The sequence below is a fragment of the Pagrus major genome, chromosome 6 (genome assembly GCF_040436345.1).
Source record: "Pagrus major chromosome 6, Pma_NU_1.0".
Lineage (NCBI taxonomy): Eukaryota > Metazoa > Chordata > Actinopteri > Spariformes > Sparidae > Pagrus > Pagrus major.
In genome coordinates this window covers 27,651,493-27,673,708 of record NC_133220.1, presented here as the reverse complement: position 1 = coordinate 27,673,708, position 22,216 = coordinate 27,651,493, and the positions used below count along the sequence as shown (strand labels likewise).

The 22,216-nt window shown below is 42.4% G+C and overlaps 1 protein-coding gene across 1 annotated transcript in view; it reads right to left on the bottom strand.

Annotated features, from left to right (window-relative positions):
* The window catches only part of tafa1b (TAFA chemokine like family member 1b), a 114,906-nt gene that overhangs the window by 32,402 nt on the left and 60,288 nt on the right, over positions 1-22,216 (bottom strand). The window lies entirely within an intron of this gene.

Sequence of the window (22,216 nt, the reverse complement as noted above, 5' to 3'; positions counted from 1 at the left end):
GTTGTTGTTTGGACATCATCAAAATATATTACTTTTTTTTAGTCATAGATTTAAAAATAAAGTTAAGCATCTGGCTACAGATTGATAGTCCTGTGTGTTCACGCTGTGCCGCTCTGCTTCATCCCGACAACAATATTATTTCTTGAAGAACTCTCTCTCTTCATTTGCTGTGCGATTGCTGTGACACTTCCCTTTGATTGTCACAGCTGTTTCAGAGCGATGAGCCAGCTGAGGCCGAGGGAAAATTCATCAGTTTTGCTTTGATTTGGTCATGAACCAAAATGTTGGACAAATTCAAAATTCGACCTGCTGATGGCGCTACATGAAAAATTAAATGGTCAGGAAAGTGATTACAGCTCATCCTGTGGAGACCATGAATGTCCGTGCAGAAATTCAGGTCAATCCATCTAACAGAGTGTTCAGGCTGAACCAAAGTGTCGGACAGACTGACACTGTCATATCTAACTGCTATAACATGCCTAAAAGCACCAAACATTTGCTGGTCTGTCAAATGTAAATGTAAAGTTGATGGAATATCATTTTTAAATTTGGTATCTCTAAAAATTTGTCATCATTTCTTTTTCATATTTTATAGCTTTAACATTTAATCAATTAGGTGATTTATTAGTTAATCCTAAAATGAATCAATAGATTAATCTATAATGAAAGTAATCCCCAGTCGCAGCCCTATGAGAGCAGCAGATGAAAAGGATGAAAAGAGACGGAGGAACAGGAAGTGGGATAAAAAGACAGATGGAACAGGTTGCAGCCAGCAAGCTCACCACACTGTTGTGTCTCCTCATATAACTCATCACAAGGCACATCCATTTTTTCTCCTTTCTTCATCAAGACTAGGTCTCTTCCTGACCTTGTCACAAAATTAAACCTAAAACTTTTCTAAAAGGACACAGTTTAGCAAAACTTTTCAACGCTATTTATTTGCTCCGCTTTCAGGAGGATAAACAGGAATGTGGGTCAGCCCTGCTGGAACACCTGAACGCTTTCAATTGCACAACTACTGATGCACAATCTGGCTGCAAAGAAGGCCCCTGAAAAAGTCTTTAATCAGTATCACTAGCTCAGATCAAAACTTCAGGGAAACCATTAGATTTTCCTCCCTAATGCAATTAAACAGAAGGAGAGACTTACGTTTCCCGCAACACTGACATAATGAGCCGAGGCATAAAAAAACCCTGAAATTTGCCATCATAAAATCACCCGTCAACTCTCTCCTCAGACACTGTTAAACACATTATTCTTGTCATGCACTTTAGGCACACTGCAGCCTTGGAAATGACACACAGTTTTCTCATGAAAGTGCACACACAGCCCCTTGAAGGGCACATGGAAAGTTAACCGCATAGAAATGTCTCAACTCAGTCAAGTAAAGCTTCAAACTATTGATCAGTGTATATACTGTGCTGTACCCTAAAGGGCGTTCATAACAGTCATATAATACTCAGTGTAGGTCTTGCATCAGCCAAAAGAAATGAAGTCCTGTGCACTTTACTTTGCCGTGTCTCTGAGTAAAAACTTAAATCAGAGTGCCTTGTCATATTAGAAGCCATTCTCCATTATGTTGGAAGGCATATGGATGAATTAATTAGGAACTCTCTGTTCTTCGCCACAAAGTGCCTTCTCTGCTCTGGGCCACTGACTACACTGGCCAGGTAATGAGCTGAGCTGGCGACATAAGAGCCCCCGTCTGCTGTTACAGGGGACGCCCAGCTAAGACCTACATACTGGAGACGTGCTCCTTCAACACGCACGACGGCATGCGGCAAGGTGCGTCCCGCTGCCCCCACAGCAAAGCACTGTTCACTCAGTGTTAATGAATCAATCAATTTCTCCCAGATAAATCACAGCGAACGCCTCGCAATGGCCAACTGTCACCATGATGAATTCCTTCATTTCATGTAATAAGCTGGCTGGGAAGTGATTTATCCCTGGTGCGCAGGCGGTTATATACAGCAGTGGACAGAGGCGAGAGATACAAAATGAAGCGTAATATGTCATTGAAATATTTCCCATGCAGTCAGTGAATAAGGCTGAGCCGCGGGAAAAACACTTAAGTCCAAAATCCAGTCGATATCAAAAGATTTCACTCAGTCTCCGGTTGAAGTCAGATGGGAAGTTGGTTTGGACGACTGGTCTTGTGCTGCACTACGGGCTCCCTGAGTTGTGCTGGGGTGAAACACATTTCCAGACAGCACCATATAGCCTGCTGACATTTGGCTTGAATTATGCACTGAGTCCTTTCAAGGCTCCCATTCTTCTCTCTCTCTTCTCCCTCTTCTTATATTACAGAATTAGAACAAGATAAGTGGGAGTATGAACTACATTCTAATGCTATTGATTGCCTGTGCTCTGCCCTCATTCTGAGCCAAGATTAAGAGCTGTTGTGATTTTTTTAAATGCAGACCTCCTCTCTGGCTAAGCAGGAGACACTGTGTGCTAATCAATTTAAACCGCTGCTGAGCTCAAAGCATCACGCACAACAATCCCCTCCCAGTTTGTGTAAAGGGATTGATGTGAGTGTTATGGTTTCCTGCTGATCCCAGTTAAGTGATGCTATTATGAGACTCAAGTCCATCTGTCAATGACCCACAGACTTAAAATACCGCATCAATAGCAGAACAAACAGAACAAATCAGTGAGCAGCTCTGCTACAATATTTATTTCGGATGTGATCTTTGCAAAACTTTCCTCGGCCAATCAAGATCTAAAAGAGAAGAAAGAAATGGAAGGCCATAGAAGGGAAATGAAGTGAACCCTATGAAACTAATGGATAATTCTGTACGAGTAAAAATGCCTACATCCATAATCATTAATCATATTTATATTAACGTTCCTAAAAGATTTATAATAACCAAACTCCATTGATGATTCCATTTGTTGAAATGGGAAAAAGCCTTTCGGCGTTTTTCTCTCCGTTCCACATATCAAAGTATCCCCCGCTTTAATTTATGACTCATTAGGAATCCATAATAGCGAAAGTAATAATAGTATTTCACAGTTTTCAGCAGAGTCGGGTGATTGGAATTGAGACATTAGGTAGCAAGCGGTCAGTAAATGAAAATAATATTACATGGTGAGCAGTACTTTCAAAAGATGGTCCACAAGTTACCCTGACTAATCTGTTTCAATTAAGCCGCTATGCAGGAACCCTTTGTACGCGTGTCTACTAGATGAAAGCTTGTGAGAAATATCCATGCTGGAGTCTTATTTATAGATATCTCTTCCATAAGAGTAACAACTTTTTTGATTCCTCCTCACCCAAAACTCAAAGTTCACACAACGAGCCCCCCCAATGTTCCCCGAGGAACCATCAAGCCCTCTCCCTCGTCATTACCACCACCTTTATGGTGCCATGTGATATTAATTAAAAATAAATGGGATATTCCCTGAACTTATGGGCTGTAGAAATCGAAAGGTGATGTAGGAGGCTGTGCTTTAACGACTTAGGCAGGGTGATAATTAAGCTGTCACCGTTTGTTACCTTGTCATTGCGAGTGTGCGGGTTTCACTGTCCGTGTATGTGTGTGTGTGTGTGTGTGTGTGTGTGTGTGCATGTGTGTGTGAATAGATCCGAGCCCCACTAATCTCTTAATATGCGTCTGAGGTCTCATTTGAGTTCAAAAGTCACCATTTAATTATACCGCGGCAAATACTTAATTTTCAATTATGATGGCACTGGGGAGCTCACCTTGAAAAAGGACGAGTTAGAGACGGGCGGACGGGGCCCTGTCTAACCTTTTCAGGAATGCTTTCCATTTTTATTTTATTTTTTACACTGGTGTTTGTCAGTGTGGTTGATTTGCATGGAGGTCTCGTGCGGTGACCCTTTTTAGTTCTGACTTAGGGGCCATGTTACAGGGACAGGCTTTGGCTGCAAAGAAATCTGCCTTTCACTCGGACAATTAGCACACACACACACACACACACACACAACTAGTTAGACAAAATGCTTACTTATGTTTGTTATTGAAACATTTATGCTTGTTTTTAGGTAAGATCACGTCACATGTGACTCCTTTCAAGGCTCATATCCAAATTTTGTAGGCGATCCAAAATTTGATGTATTGGGTTGGGTGATGGAGATGAGATGGAAATGAGACCAGAGATTTGTGGTGTTGCTCTGTTAAGTTAACATCTGCTCATAACAAAGATGACAGATGTAGATGTAGAAAGATGTAGCCTAATTCAAATCCCTTGGCTTGCCAGGTTCTCCCACTTTAAACTTGAAATTGTCAAATTGGTGAGCTGGCGTTCTCAGAAAGTCCACCATGTCTGTGTGTTACAGCGCTGCGTGCATGGCGCTATATCAGGCTAAATAACCTGTAGTAACCTCCCAAATATTGTATATGCGTGTCCCTGTGCTGTCTCTCTACATGCATTGTCTTTTCAAAATAAAAGCCCAACAATTACATAACAGCTATTCGATATTTGTTATTTTGAAAAATACTGCATATGCCTGCATATTCTGCAATATTCGATAACATCTAATATCAGCCCAAGCCTACTCCTTGCATTAAACTGAGAGGTGATTAAATAAGAATAGAGAAATCTAGAGCAAGAACTGCTGACATACTATAAAAAAGGATGCATGGTCACAGCACAATTGGAACGCTTGAGTTGCTATTCAAAACATAATTTTCACTATGGGAGATGACCTGTGGTGGTGAAAACAGATTTTCATCATAATGTCCCATGTTTAAACTTAAGTCCATTAAATGGCAGGTTTGACGTTGTACCTTTATAAAGAGAGCAATTAGGTCCAAAAGACTATAAGTGGCTGCTTTTCTTCAGGGTTTGACTTCAATATAGAGCCGAGAAGTTTTCTCCAGCAGAAATGAGGTTAGCATTATGTAAAACTGCCCATTTTATGTTGCCTCAAATCTTCTCAGAGTGGCAGCCATAGACAGCACTCAGCAGGATGCTTTCCTCTGAACAGTTGGCATCACTGAGCCCAAGCAGTGGGACCGTCTCACAACACAATGACTGATGAAATGGCTCCCGAACCAAGCTCGCTGCCTCGTTCACTTTCCCTCCTCCTCCCCGCTCTCTCTCACTCACTCGCTCTTTCTCCTGAATACTCCACTTAGACTGAAAGCTTCCCTTGTTCTCGGCGTAGAGGAGCGGATGCAGGTTGAAAGACATTTCTTTTTTCTTCATCTCAGTGAGAAAATGAGCCCGCTGCTGGCACTGGTAGGAACAGGGCTTTTACAGCTTTCTTCTATTGAGAGCAGGTACAGTACGTGAGTGCCAGTTCTCAACATTTCCATTTTGCCAGACATAAAGATGCCCCCCTACTCTGTTTTCCCTGCTGTAGTAGCAAAACCAAACACTGTCACCCACCCTGCTCAAAGTGTCAACGAAGAAGAGGCAAAAAAAACCAAGAAAAATAAAGGAGTGAGGGTGGAGAGAGGAGAAGGTTAAAGAAACTTTTTTACTGTTGAATGCAATTTCCTCTGCTCTCTTTGTTCGATTCAAATGCTGCTCATTTATCAGGCAAAAACTACCTGCCAAACAGGAGAGAAAATACACAATAACTAAATCCCCACAGAGTTACAGAGAGAGAGAGGAGGAGGAGGAGGAGGAAGGCAGGAAGGGAGGCAGCAACCTGCCCCGTTTCCACTGCCTGACTCACTTTTGTCACAACTGGACCCACAGTCTGCTTCTCTCTCTCTTCTCTTTCAATAACACCTACACTCGGGCGCCTACACTCGTTCGAAGGTGACATCCGCCTGCATCACAAATGCAGCCCGCATGGAGACAGGAAAATAGCAGCGGTCAATGATGCTGACTAAGATTTTGTATTTTCAGGCTCTGAAAATAACAGCCAACACATGTGGGTGTATTTATTTTTGACATATGCTGTGTATGCGAAAACATGCATATTAATGATTTTGTTGGCTAAAGGTAATACATTATTCAGTCCAGTCTATCCAAAGACAGTTTCCTCACATTGAAAAAGTCATAGTTGCTGTAATGATTCCACCTAAACTACATTGTAAACACGCAGGATTTTAAAAACACATCAAACATCAACCACTGCAGCCCCACCCACCAAAGAAATGTTTGAGTTTGAATGAGAAAAACTTAAAATATTTAAAATGTTCACATCCTATTGATTAAGCGAACTGTTCACTTAATATTTTCTGTGTATTTCATGTCTCTACATGCAGGGCTCTAATTATGTCGGAGCCACATGGGATCAGGCAGGGGGTCTGGGCTCCCATGAAAGCAGCAACATCTGTGGGGGTCATTAATATGTCACCAACGACCACTAATTAAATCCCCAATAATGCATTTTTTAATGAGCACACACCACATCCACACATGAATGGCACTGACAATGACTACACTGACCACACAAAAAAACATTTTGAGGAAGGAGCCACTACATGTATCACCAGCTAATATGATCTTTATAAAATATATTGAATAGAAAAATACTGTAGTAATATGGACTAGCTACTATGTCGCCGTATAAAGGCTGCTGCTGGCAAAGGCCCCCTAATGCAGGGCTGCACTCAGCACGTCATACCTCAAAAGCCTGCCTTTCTTGAGTTGATTCTGTTTTAAAAAAACTCGAAAGTATGGAAATAATCAGTAACTCAAGACGTGTATATTGTTGTCTGTCACCCAACTAAGATCTCTGAGGAATAACCAGCTGCAAAACAATCACTCATAAATGACACAAAAATGTTATAAATTAATATTTATTTCTGTTGCCTTAATCATGGAAGTGCAAGCGGAAATTGAAAATGCTGTTTTCAACTATTTTGGATTTTTTTTTTTTAACCTAAAGGTAAACAGTAAACAAAAAGTAATATAACAAAAATGCTTACGTGGTCTGTTGTGAATGGAGTGAGTGTTCTAGACTCATTATCCTGGTAGTCAAGAAAACACTGCCCGAGGAAACACAGAGTGAATTTGATGATAGAAAAGCAGCAACTTTGAAAGGTAACTGGTCACATTAGAGAGGGATCGCTGCACGAGAAGAAATAATTACAGCATCCCTTTACTCCTTCAACATGCAGGTTATATTAGGACAGACTTGAAAAAATCCAAACCTGATATCCACATTTGAGTGAATTCTGCTGATGCCGACTCTATTTTTACATTGTCCTAACCCTCCGCTCTGATTGAAGCTGAGCAACGGCTCTCATTTGGAACACATTTCCATTGGAAACAGAGCTGTGCTGCATACAGCAGCTGGCACTCCACCAAACGATTTCAAGTACGTATAATATAACCCCTGTTTTACTTCACTTTGTTCAACATTGTGTTTTTAAGCCAAACAATTTGGAGAATGTGTGTTTTCTTCTGGGACACGGCAATTGCCAGCACGCTTGTGTGACTGAGCAGACTGTTTCTAATTTCCTTTTTCATCTGTTTTCTTTTCTTTATTGGCAGAGGAGACCTTGAGGCTCTGTCTTCTCTCCAGCACTGGGGAGCCTTTAGACAACCAAACAGCACCTGGACTACATGCTAAAATACGTGGCAGCTGCCTGTGATATTTCAAAACTGAAAGAGATTGAGCAAGGTAGAAAGGACACACATGCAGTGTGTTGTCAGCTACTGCTCACCACTTACTGAAAGCATCAGTATCAGCATGTATCCACTCTGCATGTTTCCCGTGTGCAGCTTCTTCCCGCCCGTGCAAGGAAACCCACAGGGGTGTGAAATCTAAAGAGGTAGGGGGTCTGACAGGGTCTCAATTGGACCACAAATTGGAAATGTACAATTTAATATAATCAAAGCAAATAGTTGAGAGTCCAACTGCAAGTGAGAGCAGCAGGGAAGATGACGAGAAGAGAGCGATAGAGGGAGGCTCTTGTTAGTTTCCCCTGGAGGTTTATCTCTGGGTGGGTCAGAGCGTCTCAGGGTGCTCCCTTTTTCTCCCGTTAGTGGTTTAATTAGAGATTCAACAGCATCAGAGCGGGAGAAGGGCCGATGTGGTGTGAGATAGAGGAGGTTTCTGAGCAGAGAAACTCTTTGTGCTCGTTCTTGGAGGCGCAAAATGCAAGCCCTTGTTTGAACTGGATTAATCAGCAATTGTCCCACAGTTGAGAGCCGGAATATTTATTCTGCAGACAAGCTGATAGCTCTAATGATGATAATAATAACAACAATAACAGCAGTTTGCGTCTCTAGGGAGAGACTTTTCTGTGGGCATTTCTTCAATAATTACATGATGCATACCCATAATTCAGCACTAATGTGTTTAGAAAAATAGCGGGGGCTGAGAGGTAGGTTACACAACCGAGGGAGGCTGAAGTCTGAAAATAAACCAGGCAGTGCTAACATGAAGCTGCACTACTGTATGGCTCTGTGTGTTTAAGAGATAAACCAGCTCAAAGGCAAAAGAAATAATCCCAGTGAGACATGGGTGGCCCCTGAAAATGCAAATGATGTTGTTAGTTCCTCTGGATCCCACTGAGGGGACCCCTGTGCCCGTGACCCCCTCACCACCCCCGGGGCGAGCCCAAATTGCTTTGACAAGGACACTTGTTTTTTATCTCATGCATGGCTTCTCCGGGCTTGTGATTGATGCAGGCCTCTCTGAAGCAGCAGCACTCATTGTTTTTAAGACCACATACCTGAGCTATGAATGTTTCATTCAGGAGACTAAATATGAACTGGCTGGGTGAGAGCCTTCCCAAGAGCACCGAGGAATGGAAGACTCATGCATGCTAATAATGGCCTTCGAGAGGGTAGAAGAGAGAAAGAGCGTAAAGAGAAAACAGGCAGCAGCCATAACATCCATTCTCCTGCTTCTGTGTTTCCTTCACTGCCTTTCTTGTGCACATTTTTTACCCTCTCTGTCAATCTCTTTCAATTCTTGGTGGCAGCAACAAAAATCCTGCGATAAGCCTCCAAAAAGAGAGAAACCACATGAACACTTCTGACTGAAGCCGCACAGCAATAGATCCATCTTATTGACTTGAGAGATGTGGGGAATAGCTATTTGCTGCAGTGACACGTCAGTCTGTCGCATCCAAATTCGGGCTGGATTCATCAATATAAGGTGCTGCAGTGGTGGCTGACAAGTCTTGCTGTGTCCCACTGTGAGGTCTGCACAGGGGGGAAGTCTTGATCTGACCCCCCCATCCCCTGCTGAGGTGAGACGGAAGCTGCGACGCTCTCGAGGTTAGGAGTTGGGAGTAGAAAAAATTGAAAAAGCAGTCAGCCATGTGCCGAGAAATGTCTCATTTGACGCGAGATAGTGATAGCGATACATGTTTGACACCAGTCCAGGTATGACCTGTGTTAGATGTGACATGCAAATAATTCAGTTTGACTCTCTCTAAGAAAGACACACCCACACACACACACACACACACACACAAACACTCCCTCACTAAAACTCAATGTGACTCTCCGCCGTCAAGTCCCATTCATGCTGAATAGTTCCTCTCACCATGAGCAGAGTATGATTTGTGGTGAACTGAGGCACACTAGCTGCTTAATGGAGTTGAACAGGATGGAGGAGTCTCATTCTCATCTGCCTGTAAGAGACATACGCATGCACAGAGGGACTGATTGAAAGAAAGGGAACAGAGAGAAAGGGGGGGAGGGAGGGAAAGGATCGGATGGGGAGATCCACTGGGATGTGTCAAATGTTGCATGAATCACAAAATGCTTCCTGTTCTAATTGTCTCTATTGAGCTGTGCTGGAGGATGGAGTCAGATCTATTACATAAGTAAAAGCAGCAATAGCACTGTGTGGAAATGTTACAACCAACAGTCCAGCATTCAAAATCCTACTTAAGTAAAAGTGCATCTAATGGTTATTGAAATAAATGATTAATCCGATGCTAACTTCCAGTCCAGATAGTAATCCCCATCCTCCTCTCTACGTCACCACACTTGCCAACATCTTTCTTTTTTTCGAGGCAGCTCTCTTTGCCTCTTTCGTTTCTTCAAGCGTCTTTCTTCGCTTGGTCTGTTTGGCAGTATAAGCCGCCACCAGGAGTGCTGGAATTGGTAGCTCTCCCTATTTTGCCATTGCCGGACAGCACAGGACCGCGTCTTTATGGAGTTCCCTGTCCTGATTGGATAAAGTGGGCAGGGATACCAGAAACTGTATTTTCTCTTTTACTGCATGAGCACAGGAGAGACATGGGTTAATGACCAGACAGTGATCACTGCTGAATTATAGAAATACTTAACACTTAAACATATAAAATAACAGTACATACAGTAGTGAAAAATAACCATCCCAGTTTCTAAAAGTCCAACGTCCTTATTTTGCCAGTCCAATATGCAGCATCATGTAAAATAGAGGAAAGCAGAAAATCCCCATATCTGAGTGACTGAAAAGAGCATTTTCAGCCATTTTAGCATAAAAATTACTTTAATGATTAATGACTATCAAAATCCTTGTCAATTATTTTTCTAGCGATCGACTAATTGATTAGTCTACTGAAGGTTGAACCTCTTGTAAAAGTACAAAAAAATGTAAAGCACTAACACTAAAAGTACTATACTCTGAAAATATATGTATTATTGATCTGAATCTGCAAATAAACTAGTATCTAACATCATTAAATTAACGTCCTTTTTTTCCCTGAATTGCAGTGCAGTAAAAGTATTATGTAATATAAGATTGAGTACTTACAGTAATACAAAATTCCAGTGGAGTACCTGAGTAAATGTATTTTGTTACTTCCCACCACTCCTATCAAGTGCAGCAGCATCCCCTGTGGTAGGGCTGAGATGCCTCTCACTGTATGTGTGTGTGTCTCACATTCAGCAGTCAAAATGATGGGGATCAAAGGATTGCCACTGTGCGTACAGTGAGTCATGAAGTGATATTGTCAGCTCCGCTAAGGCTCAGATCCTTGTATGCAAACGTATGGTGGAGCTCAGGGCTACTGTGCGAGGGATCTACGATGTTTTATTCCAGCAGTTGAAAGGCTGACATCAGTGCTGAACAGACATTCAAAGTGAATAGCAAAGGCCCTTGTCCTGGTCCATCATATAGAACGAGCAAATCTCAACGGTTTTGCATTCATTTCCATGCTAAGCCACTTAAGCATTCATGACACCAACACAGACAAGCAAACACTAACCATGTTGTATGTGCAGCCATTATGGAAGCACAAAGAGGACCTTAAGGATCCAACTGAAAAAGGTGAATTGGAGCAGGAAAAAAAAGTCTCAGGTTTAAACTGTTCAGACTAACGGCTTTCAGTGGCTTACATCACCATTACATCATTTTTTACCAGACACTTAAGTATTCATGGATTCTCCAATCCCTACATTGTTAAAGTAGCCATAATCTTCGTGCTGTGTGTGCAACAATTGAAAGCGACAGAGCAAAATGCAAAAACACTCTGCATGCAAGTCTCTGCAGATTGGGATTTTACGGAACATGGGATATATGCAAAAATGACAGCATCTGTGATACGTTGTAATCAAATAACATCATTAAGCACACATATATTCACCATTTGTACAAGATATTCATGAATATAAAACAAATGTCGTACTCAATGATTTTTGCAACAACGTTCTGTGTCTCGAGTTGGACAGTGTTCACTAATGCACATTTAAATACTGAGAATACGAGTTGTGAAGGAATTCTTGAGAACTGGTCAACTTGTTACTGAAGAGGGTGTGTGAGACTTGGATGTATTACGCTGAAACCTACAAGACTTACAAAGTGTCCAAATATGGTTACTCTTCACTCATCTATACATGCATAAGGATTCTATTGGGTATTGGAATCTAAACAAGAAACTATGTTTACCAATGTTATCCTAAGTCACGATGTGTGATTGTTTGGTCGCATGTAGCACAATCTAATAGGAGACAGTCTGTCTGTCTGTAAGAGAGAGTATATCTATTGGCCTTGGTTGCCAGGGAGACAAAGGTTATCTGAACGGCTGCCCTAACCAGTCATCTTTCAGAGAAACAGAGATTAAGTCGCTGAAAAAGAGATTGGGACATTTGAAAAATAACCAAATAAAAAAATGTATTTTGTTCTTGTGTTCAGTTCTCTCACTGGGTCTTATTGTAAAGGCCGCCATAGTTCATCATGCAGCATGTGTTCAAGCTTATTCACTAGTCTGGCGTGGTATTTTTTGTACACAATACTAAATGATGCTATAATATATATAAAAAAAGACTGAAACATGCATGTACAGTGCTTTTTTTCTCTCCCCATTGTACAGCAACAATGTGTATACCTGTGTATACCTGTAGGCAGGAGCTTTCTTCACAGTGTGGGCAGTCGGGCGCGTGGCTGTTTTCAAATCAACATGCGGCACGATCAGCCTTCTCTCCCCTGCTGGTGGGCAGCAACACATCTGGGATGTTGCCACGGCACTCGTGGACAGGCTCTTTGCATGTATGTGTGCGTGGGTAAAGGGATGGAGGGAGGATTGTAGGTCACCATGACCACATGCGCAGGATTGGTAGGCTAACGGGCAACTAATGGGCAAGACACACTCTGATAGGCATGTGGGCAGTGTTCTCACACAAAGGAGTTGGCTGTGTGAGCAATTTGCAAGCATATGGGCTGCAACAGCTTGATACATGAGAACTGTTATCCACCCTCACACTGGTTATGGAGTTTGGGTAAAATAAAAATATGAATGACAGCGGAGAGAGATTTTGTATATTTTAAAGGTGACATATTATGCTTATTTTCACATCCATAATTTTATTTTGGGTTACTATTAGAATAGGTGTACATGCTTTAGTGCTCAAAAACACATCAGTTTTCTCATACTGTCCAGTGCCGCAGCACTTTATTCCCCCTCTGTCTGAAACGCTCTGTTTTAGCTCCTGTTTCTTTAAGATCCCCCCTCCTGAATACCCAGGAGGGGGGATCTTGGAGGGGTCTCAGGAGGGGTTTGCTCTGATTGGTCAGCTCACACATGCCTGAGCCAGCACCACAAATAAAAACAGGGCAGCTTCTGGGAGAAGCTTCTGTTGGTGCCAACTTTGACCTTTTTAACTTTCAAGTCCACTAAAGGAACCGAAAAAAAGGAAAACGCATAATAGGTCTCCTTTAAATAATACTTAACATTACAGTTGTTAAATGCGTATGTAATCGGCACTGTTTTATTTATATTGAATTCATTTTTACTGCTAATGTAATATACATTAACTATCATATAATTAAGACACCATTTTTATACCTTATTTTCCATTATATGTATTTACCTCGGAGTAATTTGAAAATATCAATGGCTGTATATGCAATGTAACTTCCAGTAAGATAATGACAGGACATTATAAGCATGAGCTTTCATGACTCTAATGAGCAGGGTTATGGGTCTTTGTTGCATGGCTGCAGATTAAAGAAAATGAAGATGGCCTCAAAAGGATATGGCTTTATATTGATGGAACAAAAGCATGGCATGTTCATTTTTCTGATGCTCTGTGCCATGTTTCAGAATAGTGCAGCTCTTTTCTCGTTGCCTAGGTACAGAGGGACCAGGACACAGGGTGTTCTGCTTTTAAACGGCAACTTGCAACACAAGTGATAATTGCCAAAATATTGTCCTCTTGTCCTATTGTGAATGAGTAAACCTAAAATTCCAGCTAACAATAGGTCAATCTCCCCCTCACACCCTCGCATTTCCTCCTCCCCTTGGTCGCTCCTACTAACAAGCAAGGCTTTCGGATTAAAAGAAAGCGGGTATAAGAAACACGTGTGATCTACGACAGAAACCTGCTGTCACACGTGCACACTGTAAAGTTGCTGTACCATGAGTATTGTATTAAAGGAGGGACATCAAACTGTGTCATGTAGGTGTAAATGACTCAAGCAACCATTTATCACTGTTGGCAAAAACACTGATAAAAGAAACTCCTAACCCACCAGACTTCATTACTGCTAACATAAAGAACATATCAGAGATGATAACCGAAGCCATGAGTCACCCACATATTTTTTGTAATATAGATTTCCTTTTCCACTCGGTGTGAGCCAAACTAAAACTACAGTATAACACATGTCATATCAAGGCCGAGATGGCATGTGAATTGGAAATGTGAACGAACTGAGCTCTTATCTGGCTCTGAAAACACAACAATAGAACCAAGCGATTTCCTGCGTCCACCTAAAAATGCAACAGAACTGGCGGCAGTGACAATAAATGTTCAATGAGCTGAAAATACAAGTGGTTTTTCGGGCATTTTGTGCCTTCATGAGGGAGATGACAGCAGAGAAATAACAGGAAATGAGGGGAGATGGCGCTGGAGAATGACATGCAACAGATGTCCCCGGCCAGACTCGTCCCGCAAACAGCAAGAAACCAAAGCAATCTGTTCAACTGCTGCGACACTAAGATAAGTGAATAGTGTCGAGCGTTGTTTTCCCGACTAAAACCTGTGTTAATATTGCCATGCACCCTGTTGTTGAACCACCCGCAGTTGGGCAGACTGTACTCAGCTGAGCAGGTGAGCAGGCGGTATACGCTTGCTACCCATCTTTTATGTGGAGGTGTTGTTATGATTCTGCTGTATGTTGCTTCGCATTCCCCAGCTCTCAGCTAAAATGGCCTGGGGGAGTCAATTTAACAGGTGAGGGTCTGACTCTTGGGAATGCTTGAGTGCACAGATAACCCACTGATTGACAGACTACACTCTAACCTACACAGGGCATAGACTATTTCAAGAGTGTGTACACACACACACACACACACACACACACACACACACACACACACACACACACAAAACAACATTGTATACTGGAAGAAATCATTTAGAAAGAGAAAGGGCAGCTGAGAGCAAAAAAAGCCCCCCCCCTCCAATTACCCAGTGTGCTCTGATTGGTCAGCTTGCACACGCCTGACCCAGCACCGCTAACAGCAGAGCAGCTTTGCTAAATTCATTCTTACATGCCAAATTAGCCGCAAGGCATACATTATTCAAATGTGTGACATGGTGATGTAGTGTGATGTCACAAAGTCACAGAATTGAAGGCAGGACTACTGACGAGGCTTTTCGGGAACAGTGTTAAAAATAATTGTTAGTTGCAGCCTTACTCTCGGTAATTCTCAACCCTCTGACTTCTCCCCTTTCTTTAGAGGACACATACTGTATGACCACTTTGTCTTAGCTAAACCTGCCAGGCTTCACCCCAGGAGAGACCTAACATACAGGGCCCTTCAGGCAATTGTCTCTCCTTTCTCTCTGAATGCCCTTACAGTTATCACAAACATTCACTGAAAACAGCAATCCAGCTGCGGTAAACACTGCCAAACCACGTGTTCGCACAGCAACCCTGCTTCGTGCCCATGAACCTCTAAAACTCCATTTAGTCTAACTTTGCTAACTCATCTTGGCTTCCCCCAAGCCATAAAGCTGGCAATGATCAGAGTCAGTCATTAAAGGAATAACACTCGGGGAACATCAATAAATGCTCAGAAGGCTCTTGGTTCAGGTCAATCATTCTAGTCAGTTAACGGTCTCCAAACAACAGGGCAAATTCATCATAGGCCCTAATCACATTGAGCAAGTCCACACTTCGCCTCAGAACAATATCCGCTAACGACATTAGCGAAGGGCTAGTAATATGATGTGATTTCCTGCCGTCACACAGAGGTGCTGATCGATGGGTAGGGATGAGTGGAGCATAATTCAGGGAAACCCAGTGTTCCCATAGAAATGGTTTTACCTGCCGCATGCACAGTTAGCTGTGGCTGCTACACAGTAGCTTTGCTGCATTTCTTTGTGCCTGACGTAAAAGAAAATGACAAAAAAGGACAACATCCTGCTGTGTGACACAAATGATACCTCGTTTTCCAGACGATGCACTGTAAAATGCCACAATATTATGGCTAGAAAATGTTGATATTTTTCTATATGTTTGATGGGTTTTGCTCTTCAATGGAAGTGAGACTAATATGTTTTTCTCTGAATGGAAAAAAAAGAAGTATTGCTGGGGTCAACAGATTCAATTAACCTTTAAGAAGAAAAGCGTCATACAGAAAAAAAAGCAGCAAAGAAACCCTTCAGTGAACCCATGGATGCACTCACAGACGTACAGTATACAGTATCAGCTCCCTGTGAATTGAGCCCACTCACTGTGTTTCCCTCAAAAGAAGGACTACTTCCTGAACCCCATAGGGTGGCAATAATTGGTGGATCTGTAGCTGGAATCTTGGGAGCTCAGATCAACCACAGATCCCAGATATATCCTCATTTGCTCGTCACTAAACATAACAAAGCTCTTTTAACAGCCACAAACAGTTTCCCACGATGTCTATGAAGACTGCAATCAAAGCCAGTCGGGTTGTGCCGATACCAACACCAGTATCGGAAATGTCTCTGAGGTTGCCTAGAATATCAATCCAATACCACGTAATTTATTTGTTAGAAACAGGACACGGGGGAGTACTTTGAAAACTATGGTAACCGCACGAGGAGATGTGTTCCGTTTAGTCAGCGTATTTGGTTGTAGTCAATTTAACTTGTTTAACTATGCACATTTTCTTTTGTTCCCAGGCTCGGAGATGACAGGACACTGCTAGCGCCCTTAGTTTATAATATAAATTTATTTGGTGTCTCTGACTACTAAACTTCACCATCAGTCACTCAACATGTTGCAGTCGATGGAGAGTGCTCCCCCTACAGGCCTGGAGCACTTTGGTTGTGGCGACTGGATATGCAGTGTTTTCTGTTGCATGTGTTTACAGGGTTTGTGGGTTTTTGCTTGCAGCGCGTTCGTGTATTTGGTTGTGTTGTGTGTATTTGCAGCGCGTTTCCTATATTATGTGCATGTGTTGTCAAATCGATGAAGGTGTTTTCTTAATTTGCTCATGTTTTGTCTTTTCCGTATGTGTTTTGTTATTTGTGGCGTTTGTCATTGTCGGCCACCATAGTATCAGGAAAAGAAAATAGCATCCGTACATTTCTAAAAGCCAGGGTAGTGAAACATGAAGTGTTAGTTTGTTACAATTGTTAAAACCCACATCATCAGCCATTAACCTCTTTCACAATATGACTGGATCCAAGGCAGAATATCATCACTTCTCAAAAGGGAGATGAATCATTAGCATGGTGTGCCTTTCTGGTGGATAACAGCAGAAAGTGTAACCCACAGTTGAGTGATTTCAATGAGAAAAATATTTTGACTAAATATTCAAATTGATGGCAAGGATTGTTTGCTGAACTGCGGTGTTTCATTACAAAATCCTCACAGGAGCAGCCATTTTATTAACAGCATCTTGAGTTTTGGAATTGGTGGCAGACACGTTTATTTATTTTCTCCTGTATTAGTTACACTTCACTCTGCTGAGCCTCGGGGCCAAGTCGCGCCTCAGATGTGTAGTCCAGTGCTGAGCAGTCACTGAGCAGTAACGTTTTTGGATGTTCCATGGTATTTAGGCGTTACCGGGCTCTTGAGTGGGGAGAGCTCAGCACAGAGGCAGGCTGTCTGCTCTGCCACCTCGCTGACAGGCGAGCAATGGTCCCTGGATCCAGGCTTCTGTGGCTCACCTCCTCCTCCTCCTCCTCTTCCTCTCCTACCTTACACCACCTCCACCTTCCCAGCAGCACCTCCATCCATATTCACAGCCGCCTGCTCCCTGTCATATTCGCCTCCCTGAGCCTCCTCTGCTGCCCAGCCTCATTGTCACTCAGCTGGGGATGGGTGACCAGGGAAGCTGGGAAGAGGCCAGCGCCTGAATAATGGCTACTCTATCTCCTACCAAGAGAGACCAGCGGCCCGTTTAGAGGCAATCTTACTGTGCCCATGAACACAGACTCCTGAGAGACACGCACACACAAGAAAAGTGTGAAAACAACAGGGAAAAACTAAATGGCACAAAAAGAAGGCTGCAGAGAGGCAACACACAAAACAAAGAAAAATGTGTTTCTCCTCTAACATTCTCCACAACTGTTATTATCTGTGGCTCCACGCAATTACCACATCATAAAGTTATTCAACAAAATGGAAAACATAACACTGGTACAGCATGCTACAAAATAGACATTAACATTGACTCATCTGAACACACAGCAAAAAACAGACTGGTTTGACCACAAACCAAAAAACAAAGAAAAACAGTTTGCAGGATTTCTTCAATCCTCTTGGTCTGGAGGTCTGATGTGACGAGCAGTGTGGTGCAGGGCATCCCTGCAGCTTGTGTCCGAGCACGGCTGCCCTGTGATGGTGGTCCCATGCTGACTGGTGAGAATTACTGGCCAGCCTCCAGCTGATGTCCCTTGACAGCCTCTGATCAACCACGCCAGCTCATTATCCAGCATGTCCGCTCAGACGACAGTACGCAGCGGGGAACCACCTTGGAGTCACCTTGGGTATTTTAAGTAACTGTTTACACAAACTCTAAATATGCCAGCCTGCTCAAGCTTATACTCTCAGTAGATGTTGTAAGTGGGCTTGATTTTAGTCAACCCTACTGAGTAATTGTCGTAAAGCTTGTGGTCTGACTACCACTAGGGTTCTGGCAGCTCTCTTCTGCCTAATCCAGCTTTGTGTCTGGGCCAGGTAGCTGTCAGCTCCAGCCAGGTCAGCTGTTGGGCTGGCAGCTAGCAGCACCATGGCAGAGAGGGCCCACTGTAGTTCACCTGGGCACTGGGGCTTACACCCATCCATCTTAAGTACCAGGTTGTGAGTCCGAGGTGTGACAGAGGGCCTATCACACCTCTGGTGGAAGCACAGCCTTGACGGAGGGTACCCTGCAGCAGATGCTCCAGGAGGATGAGCAAGGTTAATGCGACTGGCTTCACCCTGGGGTACATCGCCTTGTCAAAAATGTACAGAGGACAGCTTGATTGAAACGTAGAGTAAGCAGGTTGTAGAGAGGTTTGCAAATTTAGAATGACCTTAATTGTAAACGGCTCACTGATGCTTCACCTCCTCCCTGATGACAGGCACGCCACAGAAAAGTACATTCTTATCTGGACAATTTCAAGTAGTTTATGTCATGGTAGAGTTGTTCTTCTCTGATAGAAACACTGCAAGTCCTCAAGACTAAACTACAGACAACCTCACTTGGCCATGAATGATGCCCGTATCAGCAGGACGACATCACTGTTTTGGTGAGGTTTGGCCACCAAAACAACTTGGAAAACATCATGGTTTGGATTGAAATTGCTACATTATACCTTACCCTCAAATTGCTACTTAGAATAAATGTTTTTTTGTTTGTTTTTTTTTCTTTAAAGAAATAAAAATAATACACCTTTTGTTTTAGCTTTCACTCACCTTCAAAAACAATGCAAACGTGGGCTGGATAAAAATCCTTATGACACCAAAAAATGATTCTTGTTGCTGCTTTAACAATAAAACTGGTGTAGCCCTGTACAAAAATCATATAAGTTACAGAGCATAAAAAATAATTAACAGTATAATAATATGCTTTATTAAAAAAGTTCATAAATAAATAGAGTTCATAATAGTAAAAAAAACTGTTCAAATGTGTGCTGGTTAAAAGCATAAATATAATATGTACAGTTTAATAAATAAGACTATTTACAGTTTAAAGATAAATTCATATAACGGTCTTTAAGTTCATTAAATCTGTAAAATAACTGTGGTTCGAGATAAAAAGAGAGAGGAAGAAGCCGTGTTTATATGTGTAACCTAATCTGTTATTTGTCACCTGTCAATCATTTCATTCCTGTTTTACCTTTGGTGGTTAAAACTCACGAGCCAATCAGAGTAAAGTCACCGTGTAAGGGGCGGGACTAGTGCTGCAGGTTAGTGTGGGAAGTAGTGAGCACGCATGAGGAAAGAACCAGAAGCTATCGATCAGAGAGCTAAAGAGAGGAGGCATCGTGTTGTGTGGGAAGCATTAAGTTTTATCGTGGAGGTCGACTACTCGTGGTCCTGATATAAACTTCTGTGTGACCTGCAAGAGGTGAATATAATGTGTATGCCTGTATTTGTGCTATATCTAACTGTTATAGTGAACTGAGACTGAATGTGTAACGAGGTTAGCGACGTGCTAGCTAGCGGTAGCATTTGGTGCTAATGTGCCTGCATATCGTAGCTTTTGCATTGTGATATTTCTGAAGCTAAAGCAAAGCTAATGCTAATTCGCCATGAGATAGTTTTGATGTTGTGGCTCAATTCGGATAATATGCTTTAAGGAGACGGACGTTTGGAGAGAGAGACGGGTTTTCCAGCCGATGGCCCTGCTGTGTGTGTTCTTCTGCCCTGTTCTGCGTTCGGCTGTGTCGTGCCGAGTCCTGCTGCTGTGTGTTTCCTTCGCTACGCCATTGCCCGCGAGTGTGTGTTTGGATCATCATTGCCACTAGGGTTGCCAACCGTCCCTTGAAAAACGGAATCGTCCCGTATTTAGAAGGAAAAACACTCGTCCCGTATTGAGTGGGAACGGGACGCACTTTGTCCCGTATTACTGTGAGAGCCAACAAACAGTCAGTAAAAAGCCAATGGAAAATGAATAACAAGGCGCGCTAGATGAAAATTTACGGTAAACTCGTTCCCGGGCCCTGCCCTGCTCTGTGACCAATGAGCTGACAGCTTATTCACACACGAGTATGACGATCAAGAATACGCTCATCCCATTGGTCGAGCCTTGTGTTGCACATGGAAAAGATAGCGGAAGACAACAGAGCAGCATGGGTGACGACTCGAGTGACGACACTGCATTGGGGGGCGGAGGCGCAGGTGCACCGTCGAGAAATGATGGGACAAGTACTCCCCCAAGGAAAAAGAAGAAAAGGATGCAAAAATATCGGGAGGAATGGGAGAAGGAAAACAGCTGGGTGGGAAAAGTGCAGGACAACGAGTACAAAGCAAACTGCACGGTGTGCCGGCGCATATTTTCCATTGGACATGGTGGACTCGCAGATTTAAGACAACATGCTGCCAGCAGTGGACACATGAGGAACGTAAAAGAGAAGAGTACGAGGGGAACCATGAACACATTTGTTGTCCACCTGGCAACACCAGAGGCAGATCAGGTATGTGACGAATGTTTTGGGTTTCTTTTTGTTTTTTTAATATGGGAAGCTGAGCTCATTGTCAGCCTCAATTATGAACTGTCCTGCTCAGAGTTTTACTCTGCAGCACTCAAAGACAAACAACTCCTCACTGCCGCAAGAGAACAGAAGAAATACAAGTGGAAAAAGTAGGCTATGTCATGTGACAGCATGTTCTGGATGGTTATGTTAAATTAATTGTTTGACTGTTGTTAAAATTGTTAAAGCAGGAGTCAGTGATCCGGTCGTTATCTACGCCTCCTCCTGCCGTTCTGTCTCCTGATTGGATAACGCTTGAATCCCACAAGGAAAGTTTTCTCCTGGTTTACAGCAGAGCAGAGTGACTGAGAGACCCGTGTCTGTGCACAATATCTTGTTATTGTTTCATTATTAGTGTTTATTATTCAGTTTTTTGAACAGTGTAGGCACAAGCCAATGGTTTGGTGATGCTGTCTGAGCCATCTTTTTTTTTTTTTTTTTTTAATGTGGAGAAGGTATGAAGTTATAAAAATTTGGAGTGATGAGTTTTCACAATATGTTTACAAGTTTACATTCTATCTGTTTGCACTTGCTGTTGCACTAAAAACACTATCACACATTATTATTTATTATTATTACAGGATGAAGTTTGTACATTCTATTTTTTTTTTTTTACATGAATTTGTACTGTTTGATGTTAAGCAGGGCAGGCTTATGTTTATGAAAAATATTTTATTCAGCTAATTTTGTTATTTAGTATTAAATTGAATTTCTGGATAATAATTTGTTTTCCATGTGTTCATGTCACACAAATAGCTATGTATCCAATTCAATGCAGGTTCAAGACAAATACTTATAAAAATAGTTTCACGCACAAAAAAGGGGGCTAAAAAATAAATCACAGCAGGAGACGTAAAGGCAATCGGGTCGGCCGGCATGTCCCGCGTGAGGTGTCCCTTATTTTTTTTTCAGGGAGTTGGCAACCCTAATTGCCACCGCCATTGCCATTATCATCGTGAGACTTTCATCCCCCATTCCCCTTCTACCCCTACTAACTAACCCTGGATTCGTGAGTACTAACATACACATGCACGTGCTTTTTATTTTGTGCTCAGCTTTGAGTGAAGCGGCCATTACAGTTTTTAGGCCCCACCGCACACAAGCTTCAATAAACAGGCCTGCAACGGGTTAAATCTCATTTAAGTGTTTCATATGAATGTGTGTGGGCCCACAGGTACATGTCTGAGTTTTGTGTTTTCGTGAATTAAAGAGTACTGTTTGAAGGTAACTT